This window comes from Phyllopteryx taeniolatus, chromosome 8, assembly GCF_024500385.1.
Source record: "Phyllopteryx taeniolatus isolate TA_2022b chromosome 8, UOR_Ptae_1.2, whole genome shotgun sequence".
NCBI lineage: Eukaryota > Metazoa > Chordata > Actinopteri > Syngnathiformes > Syngnathidae > Phyllopteryx > Phyllopteryx taeniolatus.
The window spans coordinates 8,668,909-8,680,135 of record NC_084509.1 but is presented as its reverse complement, the minus strand read 5'-3'; positions in this window follow the sequence as shown (position 1 = coordinate 8,680,135).

The following is an 11,227-nucleotide window of genomic DNA, read 5'->3' as shown; positions in this document are numbered from 1 at the left end:
GGCAAAGCCCCTTGTGGGGTTAACAAGAAAGAAATTATGGTTGTAAACAGCTCAAGATGATGCAGAGAACAGTCTGGATGGATATTGGCAGTGGTGGAAGTTACCAGCAGATCAATTGGTAAGAACTAGTTACTCAACGTGGGGTACAGTAACTGCTAGGGTTGGGAATCTCTGGCATGAGGGCGATTCGATACATATCTAGATATGCAGGTAGCGGTTCGATTCAAAAACAATATCTTTATGGGTGGAACAATTCGGTATGATTCGATTCAGTATGAGAGCGATACAATTCTCGATTGGATTCAGTGTGGAAAAAATGCAATAGTGAACATTTGAACATGTAGACCCTAATCATAAAGAACCTTGACTTGACTTAACACAATTTATTTTATTTTTTTTTATAAATCAAATAATTATTAGACCACAAACAATATTTAAAGAGCCATTCAAGCTAGGACCGCCACTGCACACACACACAGTGCTGACTTACTTTTTGAACTTTTAAGTCGTGATGACTAGCTTAGCTCAAATGGCGATTGTTGTGTCAGATTCGGATACACCTGGCTGTGCATCTTCCTGGAGGTTTCTTTTAAGGGTACCAACACGAACGTGTAAGTGGACCGCAAGGACTCGAGAAGAAGCATTAGTTTGCTGAGTTATAGCTCATGGGAATAAAAGAGATCTACCTACCTTTGCCATATTGTCTGCATGTTCACAATCTGCGGCGCACATTTCGCCGCCGGCCCCGGTGTCGACGGCGGACTCGAGATAAGGTACATAACGTGACGTTGCATTCAATGTTTAAAACTCCTGGGAAAACGTTACTTTGCTATCGCTGTGACCACAAAAGTAGCTTAACTACTGAAAAGCTAGTCAGTTGAAATACTGACGCGATGGAGAAATGTAATTACACTAGCAGTGTCACTAGTATCCAACACTGCTGTGTTTGGTTGTAAACATAATGTTACCTACGGAGCACAGCACGAAATATCTCGCGCTTGTTTTACGAGATGGAAACTATAACACCAAAGGCAACCGTTTCCTAGTCTTGCGATATCCGTTCCACAGCCCTACAACTGATGTATCTAAGGATTCCTCAGTATTTTAAAGGGTACCGTCAGTGCTGATAATTGACATGTGCGAAGTGTACGCTTGCACAGGTCAGAATTCTCTGGAGGTGTCGCCCAAAGTCAGATGGGATAGCCTCAAGCTCACCTGCAATCCAAAACAGTACAAGCGCTATAGAAAATGGATGGATGGACAATTTTAATAGGGACCTCGATGCTGGAGCCCTAACAAAACATTATTATCCTGATGTGAATTCACCACGCTACACTGTCTGAAGTATTTACCTTCAACAAATAACACCTTTAGTTTATAGCACTTTTATTCTTTAAAATGCAACCTTGACTGTGTATTCTGTGGTGGCAACAAAGCACAGGTTTTATTTAATAGAGACGCCTCCGAGGAGCTAAGTTAGCATCACGGCAAACACGACACACTTTGTTCTCTGCGTGTCGTCGCTTCGACTGATGCTGGTCCCAGAACACGCACCAACATCAGCAGTAGGGAAGAAGGCATGTGTGTGTGTGTGTGTGTGCGTGTGTGTGTGCGTGCGTGTGTGTGTGTGTGTGCGTGCGTGCATCTCTGTGTGTACAGCATGAAACGACACACTGGAGGTCTGGGCTCGTGTGACGCAATCATCACAAACAAAGTCTCGTCTCCGAGAAGCGAGGCGTCGTCACTCAAACTCCCAGCAATCCCCAAGTGGAGGAACAGTGCTGAAACACAAGCTTTTGTTTTACCTCCATAGAACGTTTGCGGGACCCAAGCTGCTGGACTCACAGAGTGGAAAGTGGAGGAGCTGTCAAATGTACCTTTTAACAATCTGCGTGCTTGTGTGTGTGGTGTGTGTGAGAGGATTTATTTCACAGGTTTGACAGCACCGCCGGAAGTCGAACTCACACAAAAGGAGTTAGACTGACATTATAAAATTAGATCTAATTTACCTGTCAGAACTTCTCATCACATTAATGATCAAACGGTTCAGCGATGTAGACTTTAATAATCACCAGCAACACAATATGTACAATATATTTCTTTTTGTTGTTCTATTTTGTGTGGTGTACAACTGCATCATACTCCTTCTAATGTGTCCCTCTCATGTAGCTTAATTAACTTTTTGCCGCACATACTCTGATTCACTCCTGAAGTCATTAGCCTTCGGTACATGCTCCTGTTTTGGTTAGCAAAACTTCAAGTAAACTCTTTGATATCCATGTGTGAGCAATCACATCTATGAACTGAGGTAATTACCCATTTGTCCTGATGGGAAAAGCATGGTGTCCATTTGAGGGAGGTGTTAAGTGGATGAGTGACCCGGTCAGTCATTGGGTCACATCATCTATGAGGGGTTCTCAAACTTTTTGGGTCCAAGGGCAAGCCTAGATAGAGTACACAGTTTCATTATTTGCCTTGAGGGTGTTAATGGAGAAGTACAGAGAAGGTCAGAAGGAGCTACATTGTGTCTTTGTAGATCTAGGGAAAGCGTATGACAGAATACCCAGAGAGGAACTGTGGTACTGCATGCAGAAGTCTGGAGTGGGAGAGAAGTACGTTAGAATAGTGCAGGACATGTATGAGGGCAGCAGAACAGTGGTGAAGTATGCGATAGGTGTGACAGAGGAATTTAAGGTGGAGGTGGGACTGCATCAGGGATCAGCCCTGTGCACCTTCCTGTTTGCAGTGGGGATGGATAGGCTGACAGATGAGGTTAGACTGGAATCCCCGTGGACTGGACTATGATGTTCGTAGATGACATTGTGATCTGCAGTGAAAGCAGAGAGCAGGTGGAAGAACTTTTAGAAAGGTGGAGGCATGCAGTGGAAAGGAGAGGAATGAAGATCAGCCGAAACAAGACAGAATATATGTGCATGTATGACAGGGATGGAGGGGGGCGAGTGAGGCTACAGAGAGCTGAGATAGTGAGGGTGGAGGACTTTAAATACTTGGGGTCCACAGTCCAGAGCAATGGTGAGTGTGGTAAGGAAGTGAAGAAACGGGTCCAAGCGGGTTGGAACGGGTGGAGGAAGGTGTCAGGTGTGTTTTGAGTCAGAAGAGTCTCTGCTAGGATGAATGGCAAAGTTTATAGGACGGTGGTGAGGCCAGCCATGATGTACGATTTGCGACAATGGCACTGAAGAAACAACAGGAAGCAGAGCTGGAGGTGGCGGAAAAGATATTGAGGTTCTCTCTAGGAGTGACAAGGTTGGATAGGATTAGAAATGAGCTCGTCAGACGGACAGCCAAGGTTAGATGTTTTGGAGACAAAGTTAGAGAGAGCAGACTTCGATGGTTTGGACAGGTCCAAAGGGGAGATAGTGAGTATATTGGAAGAAGGATGATGAGGATGGAGCTGCAAGGCAAGAGAACTGGAAGAACACCAAAGACAACGTTGATAGCTGTATTGAGGGAAGACATAAGGGCAGTTGGTGTTAGAGAGGAGGATGCAGGAGATAGGCTTACATGGAAAAGGATGACACGCTGTGGTGACACCTAATGGGACAACCTGAAAAGGAAAGGAAAGAAAGAAGAAGACCATGTGTAACTGTAAATGCCATAGGAAATAAAACGTTTCCTATTTTTGAGGAAAAATTAAATGTTACGATAATAAATTCATATTTTTGGGATAAAAAGGTTGTAATGTTATGAGAATAAAGTTGTATTTTTCCAAGATAAAGTCGTAACATGATGATCAATGGATCAATTGGAGACACTAAAATTGCCCGTAAGTGTGACTGTGAGTGCGAATGGTTGTTTGTTTGTTTGTATGTGCCCTGCGATTGGCTGGCAACCAGTTCAGGATGCACCCCGCCTCCTGCCCGATGATAGCTGGGATAGGCTCCAGCACGCCCGCGACCCTAGTGAGGAGAAGCGGCACAGAAAATGGATGGATGGATGGATCTTTGTTCTCCAAAAATGTAAGACTACATTCTCAGGAAAACATACAGGACCTAATACGTACTAGAAAATTATTTGTGTAAAACTACTTAATACAAAAACATCTTTATTCATACAGAGATGATTTGTGTGATGAAACATCACTATCATATCAGATCTTTTAATTGGCTGTAAGCTAAGGAAATGAGGGGTAATTGTTTTTTTCCCCATTATGTTTTATTGTCACACCGGTTGCCATATGTAGTATGTATGCATTTTTTTTAAAGATGATACTCCAATTTAATGCAAATTATTTTGCGAAAACTCAAGCTATGGCTCGCGGAGCCCCCAGGATCCAAACAACCACTATTTGATAAATAAGGTAAGTATATAATTACACCTAGCTCCAAATTAGTAATAATACATTGTAGTTATCTAATCTCTAATTGCGTTTGGGAAAGACACTGCGAGGTTTAACTGCTGAGCTCCGCTGAATAGAATCAAACAAATATGCAAGCAAAGCAGCAGCAGTAACTTTGCCACAGTGACTAATTCTCAGATATAAATTGTATGCTCATTAAGGATTTTTCATTTGAGAACAGCTGCTCGGAAAATATGAAAAGAGCCACATTGCTTCACCACAACTAACTGTCAGAATTGTCGAAGATTAACGATTATGCTCAGTGCCCAACACACGAAACAAATCTTTCATGTTAATTGCATCGTTGGAGCCTTTTGTCGAGTCGGAACAATACGAGAGTCGTGAGTGTGGATACCGGCGTGTGTAGGCTCATCCACTAATTGGTTCTGACTGTCTTGTGATTGGGAAGGCTTTCTGGCAGGCTTCCACTCGGAGCGTTGAGCACTGTACTGGCCCGAGAGTTTCCGAGTTCAAGTTAGACAGTTTGGAGTCACAGGAAAAAAAAGGTGGGAGGACAACTACAACCCCAATTCCAATGAAGTTGGGACGTGCTGTTAAAGATAAATAAAAACAGAATACAATGATTTGCAAATCATGTTCAACCTATATTTCATTGAATACACTACAAAGACAAGCTATTTAATGTTCAAACTGATCACCTTTATTGTTTTTAGCAAATAATCATTAACTCAGAATTTTATGGCTGCATCACGTTCCAAAAAAGCTGGGACAGGTGGCAAAAAAGACTGAGAAAGTTGAGGAATGCTCATCAAACACCTGTTTGGAACATCCCACAGGTGAACAGGCTAATTGGGAACAGGTGGGTGCCATGATTGGGTATAAAAGGAGCTTCCCTGAATTGCTCAGTCATTCACAAGCAAAGATGGGGCGAGGTTCACCTCTTTGTGAACAAGTGCGTGAGAAAATAGTTGAACAGTTTAAGGACAATGTTCCTCAAGGTACAATTGCAAGGAATTCAGGGATTAAATCATCTACGGTCCATAATATCATCAAAAGCTTCAGAGAATCTGGAGAAATCACTGCATGTAAGCGGAAAGGCCGAAAAAAAAAAGTCTTAGACTAGAATTCCATATGAGTCGTTAGTCAAAGTGCGTAGATTTGCTCAAAATTCCTGCTTTAAACTGGAATGACTGGACCTTCTCTTCAATTTTAGGCATGAGTCCTTGAAACCTTTTCTTGCAACTTATTATGATCAAAATGTTCACAGAATTTTGTGTCATTTCGTGAAACTGGTGTCAGCAAGTGAGATTTGGGGAATCTTACAGTAAATACACACATTTTCAAGATACACACGCCAATTAATTCATCAGGAAAATAGTCATAAAAACAGCAATTCCAAGAGGGTCTTCAGACCAGTTGGTTGTTCGTTAAATGCCTGCCAGAGTTTTCACAAGAAAGAAACCAACTTTGCCATGATGAAAATATGATTAAACATGAAGCTGTCGCACAGAATAGTGATGTCAAATTGGTGTCTCTAAGATGCTAAAATAGATCCGAGAGCGGAACGAGTGAGGCCTCATGAGATTCCCAAGTGGAACGATTTAATTAAGAATGAACAGCTACCAATGATTTTTAGTTTTTTCAAGCACAGATTACAGCAACTTGAAGAGAGTTTTCCCAAAATGATGGGAAAATTACCAAAGACAATTTTTATTTTGTCTATTAACAGTTAAGCCGCATCTAAGACGTGACTGACTGTCCAAGGTTATTTTTAGTAACTGTAAACAATTGTATTTTTGTGATCAGGAGACAACTCGTATTCCGTATTATTGTGACAGCTGCTGCCGTGTTAGACCTTGTACCCCACATTCTGTGTCTGCTCTATGCAATCTCTCCTCCTCCCACAGTATAGTAGTAGTCGTTCTGGTCCCCGAAAGACAATCTGAGGGCTCAGCCCTATTATATTGCGTATTCCTGTTTCATTCATTAATAATTCAGGAATAGCACACATACGTATCGAATGTCAATGTAACTTTGAGGTGAAAGAAATGCAAGTTTCAGATGGTACAGAAATCAAGTGCACATGCTAACCACTAAAGCTAAGTGGTGTCCCAGAATAATCACTGCTGCAGTTTGTACAAGCAAATACTATTTTCAGAAGCTGAAAGATATCAAATTCACATGCTAAGATGTAATACTAATTGGCATCTTGGAATAAATAATACTGCAGCATTTGTACAAGCATATGCTAGTTTCAGAAGCTAAAGGAATTGTAAAATACTGTAGCATGGGTGAAGCCGTGCAGTACCCAGCATGCATTGTGCCATGCAATGCTGAACTGTTGCCGTAATAAGGACGTTAATACTTAACGTTTGTGTCTGTTTATGTTACCCATAGTTTGTTGAAATTATCTTATTTAAGTAATAATAATAATAATAATAAAAATAATAATAATAATAATAATGGCCGACTGGTTAGCACATGGCGGCACAGTTCTGAGGACCCGGGTTCAATCCCCGGCCCCGCCTGTGTGGAGTTTGCATGTTCTCCCCGTGCCTGCGTAGGTTTTCTCCGGGCACTCCAGTTTCCTCCCACATCCCAAAAACATGCATGAATTGGAGACTCTAAATTGCCCGTAGGCATGACTGTGAGTGCCAATGGTTGTTTGTTTCTATGTGCCCTGCGATTGGCTGGCAACCAGTTCAGGGTGTACCCCGCCTCCTGCCCGATGACAGCTGGGATAGGCTCCAGCACGCCCGCGACCCTAGTGAGGAGAAGCGGCTCAGAAAATGGATGAATGGATGGATGGATGGTTAGCACATCTGCCTCACAGTTCTGAGGTCCCGGGTTCAAATCCGGCCTCCCTGCTGCGTGCTTGTGTGGCTTTTCTCCTGTCACTCCGGTTTCCTCCCACATTCCAAAAACATGCATGGTAGGTTAATTGAAGCCTGTAAATTGCCATAGGTGTGAATGTGATTGCGAATGGTTGTTTGTTTATATGTGCCCTGCGATTGCCTGGCGACCAGTTCGTGGTTTACCCCGCCTCTCGCCTGAAGATAGCTGAAATAGCCGCCAACAAACCCACGACCCTAGTGAGGATAAGCAGTTCAGAAAGTGGATGGATATTATTAATTAATTAATTATTTAAACATTCTGTTTTTTCTCTTTTTCTCTCTCTCACTCACACACACACACACACACACACACAATCAATAAGTTTTGTTCAGCAAACAGCGTCTTCATTCAGTCATTTTAGTGCAGGTATGTCAAACTCATTTTTGTCGCGGGCCACATTGCACCTACGGACAATTTAGTTTTCAATTCACCTACCACGCATGTTTTTGGGATGTGGAAGGAAACCAGAGCGCTCGGAGAAACCCCACGCAAGCACGGGAAGAACATGCAAACTCCACACAGGCGGGGCCGGGATTTGAACCCGGTCCCCAGAACTGTGAGGCAGATGTGCAAACCAGTTTTTCACCGTGCCGCCCAGATTTATTATTATTTATTTAAACTTTATTTAACCAGGTAAACCACCAGTTATAACAGAACATCTCTTTTGCAATGGTGACCTGGCTAAGAAGGCAGCAAGTTAAATGTCAAGTCCAAGTCAATCACATTCAAGTTTATTTCAGTTGTTTATTTTCACCTCCCCTCTCAAAACAATAAAAATAAAACAGTTGAGTTGTACAAATTCTCGTTCACATTAATTGTGGAAAAAGTTTTATTTATCTTGGTCAAAATTCTTTTACAACACAAAAATCTGGCATTTGAACGTGTATACTTTTTGTTTCAACTGCAGCCTTGTTCCTGTTTTTGTAATCTGCCTGGTGAGCCTACAGTATTTTGCTGTTTAAAAAGTGGAAACAATATACGATAAGACCATTTCTTTGAGCTGAATTTGCCTTAATGTTATTTTATAAAGATTGTATTGATTATGTTTTAGATTCAGTGATATTGTTAAAAAATATTGGAATTTGCACTTTCATATTTTATTTTGTTATTTTTATTTTATTTAACATTCATGCTCTGATTTAAAAAATAAATCAGAAGTTACTCACTAGTTACGAGTGTTTTTTTCACTGAGTACTTTCTTACTCAAGTAATTATTTGTAGGACTACTTTTTATTTTTACTTGAGTCATATTATTCTACAGTAAGAATACTCTTTCTTGGATACAATATTTGGCTACTCTACCCATCTCTGCCTAAATGTCCTCCTGCAAGCACAGCACACATTTTTGAAGGTTTGCACAGAAACATTAAAAAGGTGAAAATTAACCTGTAGTTGGAGTAAAAGCCATTTTTTAAGGTATAATCTAACAAAAAACCTGCCCCGTGTGGAAGCGTCTATTAGTTGCCAGTAATTTAATACCTTCAGAGTGCTAAAAAATCATGAACCCTTGAATGAATGATCACATCGAGGCAAATTTAAGCAACTTTAATTCATTCAGGGTTATTAATTTAATGGATTTCGTGGTAAAGTGGGCGCTCTCTTATCCAACACCAGGAAATGTGTATCATCTCGCAAAGAATGGGACACACTATTAAACCTCACTTTTATGTCATCTTCACCATGAAACAAGAGCGCATTGCACTGCTTTGTAATATGTACAATGTAAGGAAATCCAGTTCGTAAACTGAGGAGACATCTTTCACAATTACAGATTAGGCGGCCCACGCAGAGATGGACCAAGCTGTGCAAAAGTGTGGGGGATGTGTACAGGTTGTACCATACATCGTCAAGTTGTGTGAAAACATTTGTCAGGGGGACGGACGATGGCTGTGTTAATGGCGTAGTGTACTGTACAGGCGGTACACAAGTGAGAGTGTAAAACTGTCGGTTTTGAAACATCCACATTCCTCGTGGGTGTTGAAAAATTTCAATGGGAAAAAATGTGGATGTTGAATAACACAAATCCCCCAAAGGTTCAAAAAAGGGGTATTGAAACCTTTTATCAGTGGGTTCAATGAAAAGTTTGGAGGTTGAACGTTTTCACCAGGAAAAGTGGGTCTTGGAATACCCACATGCACCGTGGGTGTGATGAAAGGTAAAGGGTAAAGGGTGGTGCATCGGTACCCATCGGTAAAGGGTGGTGCATGTTGAAAACATCCATACTCTTCACAGATTAAACAAAAAGTGTCGTCGTTGAAACCTTTCAAGGGGGAAAGTGCAGATGTTGTAACACCCACAACTCATGCAGGTGTGACGAAAAGTATGGGTGTTGAATTTTTTCAACGGGACAAGTGTGGGTGTTGAAACCCCAACAACCCCAGCACATGCTATCAAAAGTGTGGCTGTTGAAACTATTCACTGGGAAATGAGTGGGTGTTGGAACCTTTCACTGGGAAAAGTGACGGTGTTGAAACAGCCACAACCCATGCGGGTGTCAGGAAAAATGGGCGTGTTGAAACCTTCACATCCCCTGCACACGCCACAAAAAGTGTGGCTGTTGAAACCATTCACTGGGAAAAAAAATTGTTTTGAAACACCCAAGGGCCCACCCCTATTCGAGATTGTTGGTGCCACTAAAAGAAATACACTCAAAATATAATAATGTTCTGAAAGCTCTTTTATTGTATTGCTTCCAATTAGATGATGTGTCAGATAAAAATCCATGACTACATCGTTATTACTAAGTAGTCCATTCTCTAAATCAGGAGGGTTTTTTTTCATACCCACCAACACTATTTTCGAGTCACATCAAAACGGTGAACGTCGTAAAATTTATTATGGGACAAAGACAAAGTCCTCGTTTCTGTGGAAGCTTTACAGCACACTAAATGACGTGTGGACTGCTTTTGCAGAAATTACAAAGTATAGCTTAGTATGCTTTAAAACATGCTTACACGTTCAGAGATGCAACCCCCTATCATCACCTCTCTCAGGAACATTCTGAATGTTTTGTCAAGAACATTTTGATTAAGTCAGGAACACTTGCATCACAGCCAAAACAAACACACCGCCAGAGAGACTCCAAACTACACTAATATTTTTAATACGCGACCAGTTCAGGGTGTACCCCGCCTCTCGCCCAGAGTCGGCTGGGATAGGCTCCAGCACACCCGTGACCCAAGTGAGGATAAGCGGTGTGAAAAATGGATGCATGGGTATTATCCATCCATTTTCTGAGCCGCTTCTCCTCACTAGGGTCGCGGGCGTGCTGGAGCCTATCCCAGCTGTCATCGGGCAGGAGGCGGGGTACACCCTGAACTGGTCGCCAGCCAATCGCAGGGCACATAGAAACTAACAACCATTCGCACTCACAGTCATGCCTACGGGCAATTTAGAGTCTCCAATTAATGCATGTTTTTGGGATGTGGGAGGAAACCGGAGTGCCCGGAGAAAACCCACGCAGGCACGGGGAGAACATGCAAACTCCACACAGGCGGGGACGGGGATTGAACCCCGCACCTCAGAACTGTGAGGCTGACGCTCTAACCAGTCGGCCATCGTGCCGCCCCATGGGTATTATATTAACTTCAATTAAATATGTATCATGACCTAAATTCCAACACTACTACTACTTGGGCTATTGTTAAAATTAACAATAGCCCAAGTAGCTTTGCGATATGGACACAATTTTATATCCAGATAATAATCCAAAAAGAATATATACCCCCGGTATCGTATTTTTCCTTAAAATTAGCTGAAAGCCAATTTTCTCTGCTCTTTTCTCCATTTATAAAACACATATTTTTTATGTCTGTGAATATTCTCATTCATCCAGGTCTTTTCATTCTCAGGCCATTTAATCTTTCATGAGTGGAATTCCTAAGACAACTAAAACAGTCCAATTTCAATGCCCTGAGAATACGTTTTATAGGAAAATATTACATGGATAAACCTTCAGTGGCAAAATACCATTCAAAATATCTGGGCACAACTAGTTTTCAAGGAATGTAC